Source organism: Cyprinus carpio, chromosome A5 (genome assembly GCF_018340385.1).
Source record: "Cyprinus carpio isolate SPL01 chromosome A5, ASM1834038v1, whole genome shotgun sequence".
Taxonomy (NCBI): Eukaryota; Metazoa; Chordata; class Actinopteri; order Cypriniformes; family Cyprinidae; genus Cyprinus; species Cyprinus carpio.
This window is the reverse complement of record NC_056576.1, coordinates 6815770-6832827: the sequence shown is the minus strand read 5'-3', so window position 1 is coordinate 6832827 and position 17058 is coordinate 6815770. Positions and strand designations below refer to the sequence as shown.

General features: G+C 34.9%; 1 pseudogene; it reads right to left on the bottom strand.

The window, feature by feature from the left end:
• Positions 1–1751: 1751 nt before the first annotated feature.
• On the bottom strand, positions 1752–14813 carry LOC122145132 (annotated as a pseudogene).
• Positions 14814–17058: the final 2245 nt, after the last annotated feature.

Sequence of the window (17058 nt, the reverse complement as noted above, 5' to 3'; positions counted from 1 at the left end):
GGCTTAGCCGAGGTCTTTTTGGAAGTGTGTGACCTGAAAAACAAATTAGAATTAGGAAGGAAAACGTAAATTTTATTTTACTAATATTATATTATTGTATTTTTAAAACTGAACGACCGAACTAGATCTACAGAGATTACTGATTTTTTTTTTTTTTATGTTACTAATATTATATTATTGTATTTATAAAACTGAATGACCAAACTAGATCTACAGAGATTATTGATATAATTAAGACATAAAGATATAATAATTTAGAGATTTTTAAATTACTAATGTTACTTTTTCGTTTTTTATTTTTGTTCAAGTCATAGACTGCTACGTTCTTAATTTACTCTACACAGTTATTTCATGTTAATTATATTATTTATGTTGTGCTATTTTACTTTACAAACTTCCTTACTTATTATTGGACACATCAATAGGAAATAAAGGGGGGAAATCACAAGTGAGTTCTATTTAGTTTAATATACAGCAATGAGATCAAATGGAGAAAAGAAAAAAAGATAATTTTGCCCAAATAACCTCATTCAACAATGTGCCCACATAGAAATTTCTCATTAAATTCTCCCAAACAGGATCACTGATATACTACAATGGTTTTTATTAATATTTTAAAGCTTTTTTTATTTTTTTATTTTTTTTTTTTTTAAAGTTTATTTTTTTTATTTTCTGTATATATATATATATATATATATATATATATATATATATATATATATATATATATATATATATATATATATAGCTACAAATGATTTTGCCACAAAAAGTAAGAGAAATACAAATGTGTCCTACCAATAAAGCTAAATCAAAACTTATCTTAGAGTCTTAGAGCCAGATCTCTTGTTATCCGTCACGCACTGAGCAGGCTCACATGCCATTAAATGAGTTCAAGATTCTAGATTCAAATTTTATTTGTCATGTACAAGTTATATGACATACAACAAGCAGTGAAATATAAGTAAAATAATCATCTAATTAGCATATGTAAATAAAAAAATATGATGCATGTTTTATTTCACTGTCTTTGGTTTTAGGAGTTCAATCAATATCCATAATAAACTATTGGATATCTAACTGTGATATATTTTATTTGTTTGTGTTGTACCATTATTTTTATGATGTATATATGTTTTTTTTTTGTTTGTGTAATTTTTGGGTTGGATTTAACATCTGGACTATACTGAGAAAAAAATATTTATTGCTGGTTTCCTGTAAATCTTGCTTCAACCGCGAATATAACACATAATTACTGTATTTGCATTACTGTAAGGGTAGGTTTAGGGTTATGGTATGTGTAGATGTTAATGAACCATAATTTTATTGGCAGCATTTTTCGTTGTCGAATTGTACTACCTACTGTTTTAATGGGAGGTAGGAAAATCTGACAGGGTAGGACAAATCGACAGAACACCGGGCCTGAAAACCACAAACAAACAACAGCTAGTTTAGATGGAACACTTGTACATAACTCTCTAAAAATGCTATTTAAATGGGGCAAACTCCACGATTACATCAATAAAGCATGAGCAGAAGTTCCCAGTCCCAATTAGACAACTTTTAAAGAAATGTTAAAAAAATATTCACAACCTTCACATTTCTGCTTTTTAAAGCTCTTGAATGTTTAACCCCATAGACTTCTGAAGGAAGATTTCATGTTTAACAGCAGGCCACAAATGCCATAAAGATTAAGTCAGCGTATGTTCCTTAAATAACTGTCGAAGCTTTGGTCACCTGGGGTTTCAGGGTCATAGTGGAGGAAGGCGGGGTTTCTGGGGGCGGGGTCTCTTGTGTGCTTTCTTGCTCCGCGGCTCGCTGTAGTGATGGAGGCTGTGTATCTTCTCAAACGATTCGCTCATGTTATATGAGCCTGGCAGAGGTGTATCCTGCCAAGAGAAATCTAATATCTAACCACAGCATCATAAACATCATCTGCACAATGGATTTACAGCAGGTATATATGAGCCAGGAGGCTGTGTGTGTGTGTGTGTGTGTGTGTGTGTGTGTGTGTGTGTGTGTGTGTGTGTGTGAGTGTGTGTGTGTGTGTGTGTGTGTGTGTGTGTGTGTGTGTGTGTGTGTGTGTGTGTGTGTGTGTGCGTGCTGTAAATGCATTACTGCAAACAAGATTTTTGCTTGTTTTTACAAAACAAATGAGAGTCAAATTGCTACAGATGCTGTACATAGAAATTAAACTGTCACTAGAAATATTCTAGTTATTTAGACATATGCAACTATTGCATATTGTAATAATAACTAGCTATTTTTATAAATACATTTATATTGGCACGGTTGTAATCATATCAGAAAACAACAATCAACAAACAAAATAGTTGTGAAACTAATTAAAACTAATTAAACTAAATTCCCCTTTGTGTGATGCAAAAAAGATTCTACATTCTAAAAAATGTAAATTCTATGTAAATTCTACAATATTTATATATTAGATATGCAGTTAATATACATTTTGATATTACAGTATATATATATATATATATATATATATATATATATATATTTCAATTAACTATTCAAAATAATAGTAATAATAGTTTTTTTATTTTGTACATTATTTTATTTGTATTTAGTATTAGTATACCACCTTTATTTTATTTGTATAGCACCTTTCATTCATAAAATTAAGTTCAAAGTTTGTGATGTCAACAAAAAACAAAAACAAAAGTAATCAAATATAGAACAGTAAAACAAAGTAATTATTATTATTAAGATTATTATTTTTATTATTGCACCCTTCATAAAATGCAGCTCAAAGTGCTTTACATGTCAGTACAATAAAAATCAAGAGAGAAGGTAAAAGTGTACAGTTAGGATGTAATAATAATAATAATAGTAATCCATAATCAATAATAATCCATCACCATGTTGCAAATATTTTTAGTCAAAGACAAGAATTACAAAAAATAAAAAAATAAAATAAAATAAAATAAAATAAAATAAAACTTTAAAAGGCTTTATGGGAATTTTGTATTTGTTTAACTGTCATAAAAAATGTGACACTGCAGAACATCATCATGATGCTAAAATTAAGCTTCATTTTCTTTATGCAACATAAAATGTCTTATTTTCCTTTCTTTTGATTTTGGGGTGAATGTGATCTGGGTGTGATTTGATGAGACTGCTGTAGACGTCGGTGTGTATGTGGTGTTATTTGTGAGGGAGCAAACATGTGTCTAATAAAAGCGAGGAGCAGACGTGAGGCGAGGCGCTGTGTTCATAATGAAATATTTGCAGAATCTGCATCAGAGCATCTGAGTCAAACACTCTCTAGGTTACTTTTGCGTTCTCATATCTTATGTTGTATAATTACTGATTTTAGATATGGATGGGATTTAATCTAAACTCTCCATAAAGCCAAACTATCAGGGCTTTCCCATTGAATTTAAACATATGCAAACACATACACAAACACACACAAACACACACAAAAATCTGAACTTTTTGTTCAGTGTGACTTTTTACTGGGAAAATTTGTATTGCTGAGATTTTGTTAATTTATAGCTCAGATTCTCAGTTAGGCCTATGTTTTATTTAAACATAACAACTTTTTTCCTCAGATATTTCTGCTAAAAACAGACATAAATTGAGTCAACAGTTGACATACAGTTAGTACAGAGCTAAAAATGAATGTAAAGCAAAATTATGTTCTGTGAAGAATTTTATGAAAAACCTCAGCTCTTTTGGTTTTGATCACATATTTTAGTATTTTGGCAAATCTGAGTACATTGTGAGACACTATTGAGATCTTCTGACATGTTGGAGGAGACACATGTGCATATTGAAATTACTAGGGTTTGATTCCCAGAAGAAACATCTGAGAAACAGGAGACTTAGTAAAATATCAATTTGCTCTCCATTTCATGTCTAGGAGAAACAACTGAGCTATTAATGAGATCTCATATGTGATTTTTCTTCCCTATGAGAGTCTAAAGATGAATTCAGAGTGTTTTGTGTGTCTTACTTTGGCAAACAGTGAACCCACAAGTCTGTCAGTGGCAGATTTAAAAGCAGCTGTACCCTGTTTCTTATATAACGCTTCAGTTGTTTTCTCCACCTGCAGCAAACACAAAAGACAGAAAATATTCAAGATTACTACAAGCCATTACTACAAACTTCTTTAGAATACTTGGTTCTGACAAAACACATATCGTTGGAATGGTCTGGCACTCAAAGGTTTCATATTTGGTAACTATTTTGTAATATAAGTGATATTGTGACAGAAAATGATTAATTTGTGAAATAAAACTTCATAAAAATTTTTTATAGAGTTTGGGCATCACCCAGTAGTTATTTTTTGGTATAGTGCCCAAACAAAATCTCACAGGAACCACAATTTTTGTGATATCAACTTCAAATTTGGAACATAACTTGGTTAGACATATAGCCTTGATTTTATAGCAATTTTAGATTGCAACATATTTTATAAAATATAAAAATTAGAATACTACATTACCGTTACTGTAAACATAAACTTTTATATACTTTCTTTTTTTTAAATGCTTTCACTTCAGCAATAATCTGCTATGTGCTTTCTTTAAAAAAAAAGACCAACCTTAGTTCTGTATTCCAAAGCATTCAGGAATTACACCCATGTTATAACAAGCATTGATAAACAGGTGTTCCTTTTTCAGGGAATTTTAGTGAAAAATCAAAAATAAGAGTCAAGTTTTGAAAAAAAAAATTATATATATATGAAATTGTATTATTTGAGTCCCAATAAGCAAATAGCAATTAATCAATTTTCTGATGCCTCTTTATGGTTTTGCCATTTTTAGGGTTAAGATTTCACTCGGCGGCATGAATGGGAAAACATAAAATTCTCCAAAACTGTTCACCAAGCTTACAATTAAATTTAAAATTTGAAATCACCAATGAAATTTGACAACAACTGGCCCATAAACGTTGTTTCTTAAGCTTAAATAGCGTTTTAAAAGGCTTATTTTTCAGGCTAGAGCAGCCAATGCGCATCTCAGAATGCTGAGTGTTGCTATAGTAACCGGAGCTTCAAACGGCGGCTGCAGTGACGAGATGACTTGAGAAGGCAGGACTATTCTGTTATATTGCGTGTTATACTTTCTTCCATTGTTAAATAATAGGAGTGCAACATCTTTGTATATCTTAAGTCTTTGATGGAAAGCACATACTCTCTTTCTCCTGCTCTCTCTCCCATACAAACATGAACACACATCAAGTACGGACACACACTCACAAACACAGAAACATATTTGCACACAGAAACGTGTTTAGTTTTACTCTGATTGATTTTATCAGTAAAACAGTTTAGCAACTACACCGCCTCGGGTGTGCATTAACAGCCAGTCATCAATTATTCCTTACATAATGACTGATTCATAATGAGATTTAATGAGATACAAATAACACTTAAATTTGGGCCTGTTCTTATAATTAGAATATGTATGTTTTCATATAATACTTACATGACAGCTGCTGGTCTCTGTCTACTTTCACTGTATGAAAAAAGCATGCTTGAAATTCTCCAAAACATCCCTTTTTTGTTCCACAGAAGAAAATGAATTAAATCCATTCGAAACAACACAGAGTTGAATAAATTATGACCTTTCACTTCTGGGCCAAATATTTCTTGTTACTATGGACTGGTGCAGCTCTGAGGTGTCTGTGTGGTCTCTGTTGACAGAATAAACTCATCTCTGGTTCAGCTTATAATGGAAAACCATAATCTCCACTATCGTGATGATAGAGATAGAATGCAGCAGGTCCTCATCTCAGACTCAGAAATACTAGCTTTCTGTAAAATATATATACTACTTTTAAGAAACTTCACTAAATTGCAATGAAACTGAAGTGGTTATATTGCCTGTGTAGTCCTATGTTCAAACTTTTTACAGCCTCATCTTATACAGTGTTGGGTAGGCTACTCTAAAATTGTAATTAATTACTAGTTACTAATTACATCTTCAACAGTGTAATTAGATTACTGTACTAATAACTCACTCTAAATGTATTGCATTACTTAATAATTACTTTCTAAATCCCATATTAACCTCGACAAGTTGATCAATACAAGGATAGACCTGAGACTGCTCTTTTAATTCATTCAAATATAATATAAAATTGCATAAATTATTCTTGAACTGACCAAGGTATTTTAAGGGAGAAGTTAATATTTAAAAAACATACATTTTTAAACATTAGACACTAAATTTTGATGATAAATCCACTATTGTTTTATATTAAATTGTTCTATAGTCATGGATACAGTATTAAATGCAATTACATCAGCGGTAACTGTAATTAAATTACAGAAAAATTAAGAGTAATATTTTACTTTGTCAAGGGAAAATTCATTATATATATTGCAGTAATTAATTACTTAGTAATGCATTACACTCAACTCACTTGCATTTGTCACACTTGCAATGGAAGATCTAATCAAGTGCATTGCATTGTGGGATATATTATCCCCCACAGTGTGCTCTGCTTGCATAATGGACATTTTGCCAAATGCAGTAGGTCATCTTCATGTGCACTTCTGTTCAAAAGGTTGGGGTTAGCAAGAGATTTGTTTGAAAGAAATTACTTTTATTCAAGGATTCATTAAATTGATCAAAAGTGTGAGTAAAAAAGTCTCTACAGAGCCAGTAGGACACATTCATTGTTCTTATCTATGCAGGCAGAGACCATTGAACGGGGAACAAAAGCAGAGGAGAGTCCATAAAAGACATCCACTGGGGTTGGTTTTGGTTCAGGAATCAGGCCAGCTGGACACTTACACTGAAAATGATGGACATTTCCAAGCAAAACAGCCCATAAAGCCCATAAAGTCCCAATGTCCCGAGTTCACTGTGAAATACTTCAAAGGTAGCGAGGGATTCACCAGCCACAACACAAACTGTTATCATTCTGAATCTGCTGTTCTTTCAAAAATCTACCATGGTAACCACGGTGTTTGCCAAAAGACCACAGTTACTATAGTTACAGTTACTACAGTGGAACCATTACTAGATCTGAAGAAAAAGTGGAGCTTACGCTTGTGGTTGCTATGCAGTTGTTGTTAAGGAGTTTTAGGGGGTGTTTCAGTTTGGCTATGTTCTGGGTGGTTGTTGACTGGTTGTTAGGGTGTTTTACGTGGTTGCTATAGCATTGGTAGGTGGTTGCTATGCAGTTGTTAGGGTCATTTGGGTGTTTTTTCTAGGTGTGTTCTGGGTGGATGCTATGCTGTTGTTAAGGAGTTTTAGGTAGTTGCTATGTCGTTGTTAAGATGTTGTGGGTGGCTGCTATATGTGGTTTTTAGGGTGTTTTGGGTGGTTGCTATAGCATTGCAAGGGTGTTCTGTGTAGTTTCAAGGTTTTATGTAAATGCTAGAGTGATTTAGGTGGTTGTTATGGCATTGTTAAGGTGTCCTAATAAGTTACTATGCAGTTGTTAGTAAGTCTTGGGTGGCTGCTATGGCATTGCTAAGATTTTCTTAGTGATTTCTATGTAGTTGTTATTATGTTTTAGACAGTTGCTATGACGTTGCTAAGCTGTGATCACTCTTCCAAAGCTTGTTTTGTCACAAAAAAAATCACAACAATAAAACAGGGAACTTAAAAACTTTTTAAATGATTTAGAAATTTGAGGAAGTCATGGCCTAATGGTAGAGAGTTGGACTCGTAATCCAAATGTTGCGAGTTCGAGTCTTGGGCCGGCAGGAATTGTAGGTGGGGGGAGTGAATGTACAGCGCTCTCTCCACCCTCAATACCACGATTGAGTTGCACTTGAGCAAGGCACCGAACCCTCAACTGCTCCCCGGGCGCCACAGCATAAATGGCTGCCCACTGCTCCGGGTGTGTGTTCACGGTGTGTGTGTGTTCACTGCTGTGTGTGTGCACTTTGGATGGGTTAGATGCAGAGCATGAATTTCGAGTATGGGTCACCATACCATGTATGTCACCTCACAAATCGATTTAAAATTAATTTAAAACAGTTAAAAATAGAAAATGATTATACATAAAATATAGTGCAGTCAGTTTGGATGTAGCACTCATTCAATAAATGCACAGCTAAACAGATGAGTTTTGAGACTGCATTTAAATGTGGCTAATGTTTTAGCTCATCTGATCTCTTCTGGAAGCTGATTCCACCTGCAGGCAGCATAATAGCTAAAAGTGGACTCCCCTTGTTTTGTGTGAACCCTTGGTATTTCTAACTGACTCGATCCTATTGATCTGAGTGGTCTGTTTGTTTTATATTGAGTGAGCATATCTGCAATGTATTTAGGTCCTATGCCATTGAGTGACTTCGATCCTAAATATAAATCAATCCTAAATATAACCGGAGGCCAGTGTAAAGTCCTGAGGACTGGTGTGATATGTTCAGATTTTCTGGTTCTTGTCAGAATTCTGGCAGCAGCGTTCTGGATGAGCGTCAGCTGTCTAATGGTCTTCTTGGGAAGGCCAGTGAGGAGACCATTACAATAGTCCACCCTGATGATAAAGGCTTGTGATAAAGGCATGAACAAGTTTCTTCTCCAATCTTGACTGGAAACAAAACCATTTGACTACCATCCCAGAAAGGCCAACCCAGTTTTTCTAGTCTCTCTAGAAGTATGTTATGATCTACAGTGTCAAACGCAGCACTAAGATCTAGTAGTACTAGCACTGATATTTTGCCAGAATCAGAATTTAAGCAAATATCATTTATTATCTTAATGAGCGCTGTATCTGTGCTGTGATGCAGTCGGAAACCAGATTGAAAGATGTCCAGGTATCCATTTGAGTTTAAGTAGTTGTTCAGCTGATTAAAAACTACCTTTTCAATAATCTTGCCTATAAAAGGAAGATTTTATATTGGTCTACAGTTGCTCAATATGGTGCTATCAAGATTGCTCTTTTTCAGAAGGGGCTTAACAATTGCAGTTTTCAGGGATTTTGAAAGCATTCCAGAAAGAAGTGAGGCATTCACCACTTCTATGAGATCTGCTTCTAAACAGTTAAACACAATTTGGAAAAAAAGATGTGGGAAGTGTGTCAAGGTAACAGGTTGACGATTTAAGGTGCTGTACTATTACTTCCAAAACTTTGCTATCAATTGCTTCAAAAACAGACATGGTAACTTCTTTTTGAAATTGCAGTCGAATCTGTCTGACCTCTGCATGACTTGAGGATGTGGTAATCATCTTTCTGATCTTATTGATCTTCTCAGAAAAGAAGGAAGCAAACTCATTGCATTTGCTGTCAGAGAGCATTTCACTGGGAATCTGACTTGGGGGGTTTTTTAGTCTCTCAACAGTAGCAAAAAGTGTGTGAGTGTTGTTACTGTCACGCTCCAGAATCATTATCTGGTGCTTTCCCTCCACATGTGTTCCATGTTCCTGTTAATTACTTATTCCATGCACCTGTGTTTCCCCAATTATCCTGTGTTTATAAGCCCTTGTTCTTTCAGTTTGTTTGGCGGTTCTTGAACGTCTTCCATGTGCTCTATGGTCCCCATTTGGATTATTAAAGACGCTTGTTTCGTGAATTCCTCGTCTCCTTGTTCCTGGCTTTCTTGACTCCTTGTGCAGTGTGACATTGTTTATAAGCTTTGAGAAGATGGTCTGTCTAGCTGTGGCTAGTTTCAAATTGAAAGCATGAAGGCTGTCTTTATAGATGCTATAGTGAATTCTAAGTTTCGTCTTCCGCCACATCTGCTCAGCTTTTCTGCATAGTCTTTTCATACTCTGAACAGCTGTTGATTTTCTCCAAGGTGATTTTTGTCTGCCAGTCTTCTTACTGACTTTTACAGGAGCCATATCATCAGTAACATTCCTAACTTTTGAGTTAAAGGAATCAAGTAGAAGATCAACAGAGTTTGCAGAAATGCTTGGTATTAAAGATATAACTTATAAGTAGGCTAGATATATAAAAGATATACAGTATATAAAGATATAACTTAAGTAGGCTACTAAAGTTTCATCTGTGAATATTAAATATTTTAACTACAGTGTTTTTCTTTTAATTTTATCTCTGACTGCAGCCGTCAAATGTAACACACGAGCGAGGCAAAGCTGATGGCTATTTGATGCGTTTGTTTGATAACTAGTTAATGCATCTCTTTCTGACAGAGACAGATCTAGATTCAGTGGTAACAGAGATCAATATATCAAAGACAATACAGAACTGATCAGATAGTGCTACATCCTTAATAACAATGGATGAAATGTTTAGACCTCTACTGTTGATTAAATCTAGAGTGTGTCCACGATTGCGTGTGGGTTCATGCACATGCTGAAACAGGTCAAAAGTGTTAAAAATAGTTATAATTTCTTTTGAAGTTTTGATTTCTGCATTATCTATGAGAATATTAAAAATCCCCTGCAATAGCAAAAGTCAGACTCTGAGGAAATCATTGATAACAGTTCTGTGAACTCTTCAACAAAGGCTGGAGAGTATTTTGGAGGCCTGTAAATAATGATAAACAGAATGCATGGCTCGCTCTTACAAAACTTGAAGCTTTGATGCAACAAAGATATGGTTTCTAAGATGGTTATAGTTGCTAAGGTCTTTTGGACAGTTGCTGTTGTTAGGGAGTTTTAGGTTTCCATGGTGTTGCTAAGATGTTTTTGGAGATTGCTATGCGGTTGTTAGTGTTTTAGGCAGTTGCTATGGTGTTGCTAGGATGTTCAGGGTGGTTGCACTTTATCATCCACCAGGCAGAAATCTTAAAGGTGTACTGTAGTATGTACAGTAATATTTACAGCTAGTGGTTGAAATGGGTACTGCTGTTCAAATTAAAAATACTGGAGAGAGTTGTTTCTTCTACTATTCATCCTCAGACTCAATGCTCATGTGGGTTGCCAGATTGAGGACACGCAATAGGAACAAGTGCAATTAACAATGAAAGGCGACGAGCCTTACACTGTAAGTTGATGAGATGATGTATCCACATTTTAATATTCCTTTGGTCATAGAGCTTTCTATATGGATGCCAGGGCTTTTTAGGTTGGGTAGAACCCAATTCTGACCCAGTCTGTTTGCTGGCTTCCATGGCTGCAATATGCTGTGTTTTCCACCAACTGGCAACCTGGGTTGTTGAAATACTATTGGTTAAATTGGCAGTGGGCGGAATCACACGGACCAAAATAAAAACAGACATTCCAACACGGAACACACATTTCAAAGTAGAACACTGTAGCAGTGTGTTTTCTAAATATCTGAAAACATATTATGGTATTTTTATGCTTTAGCATAGTCAAAAAAATGACATACAACACCATTAAATCTGACTGCTTAGAAAAGTACAAGCACACCTCTCCTCAACAAGCCAACAAGCAATTCAAGGCTGCATTCACATCTGTAGCATGAATGATTGATACTTTATTTAAAAACCTCACAAGCATGAGCAACAGTAATTAATAGTGGCGTTTGCCATTAAGTGCAGCAACTGTGGTACTTTGGCTAAACATATGGTAAATTCTGAAAGGACATGCTCTAGATTGTAGCCTGACATTTAGTGAATGCTGAGAAATATTCAGTTCAAGAGGATTTATGGAAGATTTCTTCATTTCATTGGATGAAACTCTCTGAAAAGTCTGAATAAGCTCCCAAGGGTGCTGGCAGATTAGCGCACAATAGACAATAGACAATGAGTGCACACTTTCTGGGTTGAAGAACTGCTCACCTTGTACTGAGTCGGCCCCGGGCGGCTCATTTCCTTTTTGCTGGGGAGGAAAAGCCGGCATGGTGCAATAGAGCCGAAGGCGCCCTTCCTTGTGCTCTCCAGACAGGCTTTCTTCAAACTCTCATAAGCCAGGCCATACTCAAACACATTGTAGGCACCGGGACCTAGCAAAGACATGCATGAGTAAGACGATTAGTTATTACTGGAGTTCTACTAACTAGTGCTGTTTGATATTGATAGTTGTTCAAAGGTTATGTTTTTTAAGGAAGTCTCTATTGCTCACCAAGGCTGCATTTATCTGATATAAAAAAAAATAATGTAGTAAATGTTGTAATATTGTGAAATAATTTTACTATTTAAAACAGTCAATGTTGAAAACAGATGTGCTGCTTAATATATTTTTGGAAACTTTGGAAAATTTATTTTTAGGATTCTTTGATGACTATAATTTCAAAAGAACAGGATTTATTTTGTTACATTATAAATGTCTTTACTGTCCCTTTTGATCAATTTAATGTGCCTTTGCTGAACATAAAACACTTTTATGGGTTAAATCAGGTAAAAATCGATTTTTTTTTAAAGTAAAACAATTGCAGGTTACTTTTTACAGTGTAGTAGTTCATTGCCCTTTGACCACTTTGAATGTAATGAAATTATCAGATTAAGAAGAAAGCAGTTCAATGGAAGGGAACAAAAAATGTTTTCATAAAATAACATCTTGAGACCACCTTGTACACTAGTACACCAAGCACTTTTGGCATACTATTTTCAATGTACTATGATTTGTGATGCACTAATTGTAATTTTGCATACTAGACAGAATGCAATTTAGAATCCATCTTGAGTGTCTTGATTGGTTGTTTTGAAAATGGCTTGAAATCTGATTGGCTGCTGTTGCAAAGCATTTGTGTAGTATGAAATCTAGTGCCAACTTTGCTAACCTCATGTTTTGTCCTTCTGGCAAGCACAGTCCAAATCTGACCTCTGACTGCATTTCACAGATAAAAAGACATCATTTTGCATTCAGAAAGCAGAACAAATTCACAAACACACGTACAAACCTGGCGTAGCTTTCGGTCTGTTTTCTGGCAAGAAGCACAGCTGTCAAGCTGAAAGGGTTCTTCTTCACCCCTCTGCCTTTCTTCAGGATCTCTATGGAGCACAGCGCGGGTCATTGTACGCACCTACAGGGGGCGTCTCATCCTTCACCGGACTGAAGCGCTACAGAAAACAACACAATACTGAGATCAGATGAAAGTGACATGAAGAGGCATTCACATTCACAACACATTTTACTTTTGTCATTATATTTTCCTAAAAGATTATGAAGTACAGTTGTGATGTACTGATGAGTTGTGTACAATAAGATCAGAAACGTGTATTAAACAAGTAAATAAGGTCTAATTTGATTTCATGTGACTTCAGGAGTGTTTTTTTCCAGGGTAGTTGTTATTAGCAGGTATGAATGTCCAGAAATAAAGGAGTGTGTTGCCTGAGTTTGAGACAGGAAGGGTGGACTCGACCCAGGAGCATGTGGGTTACTGGGCGTCTCAAACTGACTCTTTATGTAGTATTGACCTGGTCCTAGAACACCATAAAAATACACATACACACATACATATGTAAAATGCACACATGATGAAAACACAAGTTATTTGTACCCATACATGAAAGCATCCATGCAGAAATGCATGTTTTGTCTTGTTGCAATAGTGCCCTCTACAGACAAGACAGAACGTCTACATGCAAGCTTGCAAAAAGAATAAATACTCCGAAAAATCAATTCTTTGAAATGGAACAGTTTATTGAACCTTTGAAAAGTTTGCATATGTGTTTTTTGAGTATCATATTATATACATCAGGCTTTTATGGCTCATATAGAATATAGTAATTATTATATGGCCAAATGGTAAAATTAAATTCTGGTAATAAGTTTGTAATGTAAATCAATGAGATCTTTATAACAGTATAGTATAGACTACTTACATAAAATGCTTATCAGTTGTCACTCTATATCTCCCAATAATATGCCTTAGTAAGATGTTATATAAATGCTTAGTTTTATGATCAAAGCTCTGTAATTTTAAGACATATAATGCAATCCAACACAATGAAGATTGGGAGACAATAATACACATTCCTCAAAAGCCTGATGATCATATTTTATATTAAGATTTAACTATGAAAAAAAGCATGCATAATCAAATAAACCTAAGTTTCTTCAGTCCAATAAGTTATTCATCATGAAATATTATTAACAATATAAAGGTCTTTGTGAACAGAAAAACACCAAATGTCCAAAACTATTTCCTCTGAAAGCTACACATATTTAACAGAGACCAAATACAAATGATATGAGGTTCAAACCTTCTTCTCCTCCTGTAGAGCCACCAGCTCATGGTATCGAGGGATGTCCAGCTCTGAACAGCCTTTCTGCCCTTGCCTGAGATTCACATTCTCATAGAGGACACACACACAACAACACACAGGGATACACAAAATCAGCCATTTAATCAAACACTCCATACAGTGCTGCAGGGATGACTTGGGAAGTTGGTTCATTTGGGAAGATTATCACAATGAAGAAAACATGTACTGTAAGGATCATAAACTTTTGTTTGACACAGAGTTTATTTTCTGCAATAATCCAAAAGCCAATAGAAAAATCCTACTGGGTTTTGTCGAGGGAACCAGGGTGATGGTAATTTCCGGGTTGGCCTACAAAAACACACTGCAGTGCTCTATTGCCTCAAACAAATTATCTATTTTTCAATAATTCTATGTAATTAAAATGGCAAAAATCCCATGACTGGTCTTCCTCAAACACTTATCATATCAACCCAGTAGCTTGTAAGTGTGACTTACTTGCATAATTTGAGGAAAGGTTAGTCAATCAGATTAGATTTTAATAGATAAAGAAGTGCTTTTGAGTGCAGTGTTCATCAGATGGTCAGTGAACAGACTGCGGTTGGTCTGTGGGTGTGCCGTCTGTAAAATTTATTCTGAAGCATCTGCACATGGCAAACCAAGTCCAGATGCTTCAGAATAAATTTTGCAAGACAATGCAAATGCTGTTGTGTTGCAGCTGAGAACATATGAATCAATCAAACTCACTCTTGTAGATCATACTGTCCTGGTCCAGGTCCTTTACCTGCTCTCTCCGTCCTGACATCTTCCCGAAACGCACACCTTGATACTTCTGAGAGGACAACAGCTCCTGCAAAATGGCAAAAACAAAGATTTTTTTCAATGTATATTTGTGTAATTTCAATCCTTTCACCTTGAATGTTTGTTCCTCAGCTCAATACTCACTTATCAACACTTTCATCAGACATAATAATACAGACTTATGTTTTAAAGGGAAACGCATACTTTAACATTCAAAGTCAACTAAATCCATTTGCTGTATTGAAACAAAACTGCAAAACTGCAAAAAAAAAAAAAATGATTAAAAAAAATGATTAGATGATCAAACTCTCAGTACATTAAAAGGAAAACTTCAGCATGTCTGCTAAATTAATATTTGAAATGTATAAAATCTTGTTATTTTAATGAAGTTGACACCACCTCAAAAAATATAATATTAACACATTATCAATATTAATATAAAATTATTCATATAATTATTTTACCAATTTAACACTACTTTTTAAATCTTTATACATTTTTTTTACTTTTATATTTTGCCAGATTTCATAACTAAAAAATAATTTTTTATAGTATATTTCATAACCTGATGTTTATGTAACATTTTAGAAATTACATTATTTTAAAAAGACAAAATATATATAGATAGATAGATATAGATATACATGTTTCTTTATATTATACAATATTGAGTATAAGCCATAATAGATGGTTAATCATTATGATAAATTGTGAACTGTACAGGCTAAATTTTCAATGTCATAGACACTGACACAACTTTTAGTGTGCATTCATAATGAAACCTTGATGAAAATGGTTAATTAACCTTGAAGAAGCTCGCTGAGCTGCATGTTTCATGTACACTGTGGCTCAGTAGGTTTTGGAGCAGAGCTAAGTGGTCCAGTGAAACAAAATAAAGTGCTACAAAAGGGTAAAAAAAAATATGACCATTTTAATTTACCAAAAGGTCTTTAAAATGGGTGGAATATGTGTAATCAACAAGCAAAACCTGAGATGGGAGAGAGAAACAGAGATGCACCATGATGGATGGCATTGCACTTTGATAAAGAGTTCTTCCCCCTCTAGAGGAAGTTGGCAGCTCAATGGCAAATGAAAGATGATTTGATTAAAGCTGAGTCCAGCATCTGCTGCATTATTGTAAGTGAATATTGAAATATAACGTAAAGAATAATTACCTAGGGTTTTCGGTCCTGACAGTAAAATGGATGAGTGCTGTGCTTTGTGACTTTTTAAAACAATGCAGCGATCATTAGTAATGGAAATAGGCCCAGCACTAATGATGCAGAGCAGAGGGGCATTAGACGCCCTTCTGTTAATGGATACATCTGACCTCACACACTCTCAAAGAACTCCATTAGACGTGTATCTTTTTCACTGAGTGCACATCCATTTACACACTCTGCTCGTAATCTGTCTGACCGGTACGGGTCTCTGGTTGGGGTTTGTGTCGGTGCAGGACACCTTGAGCATCCTCTTCATATCCGAATGCCTGTCCAGGAGACGGGATGGCCGGAGCATCAGGATTTAGCAGTAACTCCGCTGCTTTAGAGACAGCCTGAAGACATCGTAATGACAGATAATCAAAATTCATATATGAGACCATTAACAGAGAGAGATTCATTACAGCTGCGGGAAAAAATGTATGTTAATCCTTTGGGTTTACCTGGATATCTGCATTAATTGTGAATAAAATCTGTAACTGAATTGTGTGTTTTTATTGTATTTACTGTTTTAAATATTTTGGGGGAAAATGTGATTAATTGTTGTGAAAATAATGTAAAAAAGGTTATAGAATTTTTATGTAATTTATACAGAACATATTGCATATCACATTTTGTTGCTTTGCAGCTTGAAATGAAGACGGACCATTTTTGTTTTATCCAGGTGTATTTGCAAGTGAAAGATAAAACACCAACATTAAAACAATCACAGAGTTGGAAAAAGGATCACCCCTTTGTGTTAGTATTTTGTCGAACCACCTTTTAGTTTAATTGTAGCCTTGTGTCTGAAGGGATTTGTCTCGGTCTCTACTAACTTTGCAATATTTGCCCACTCTTCTTTGCAGAACAAGTTCAGTTCAATTTGATGAGGACCATTTGTGGACTGCAGTCTTCATGTCATTCCACAGATTTTCAGTGGGCTTTACGTCTGGACTCTGACGAGGCCATGCAAGAACATTCAACTTTTTCTCCTTCAAGTGTGGTCAGTTTTGCTGTGTGATTTGGGTCATGTTGGAAGGTATCCCTTCT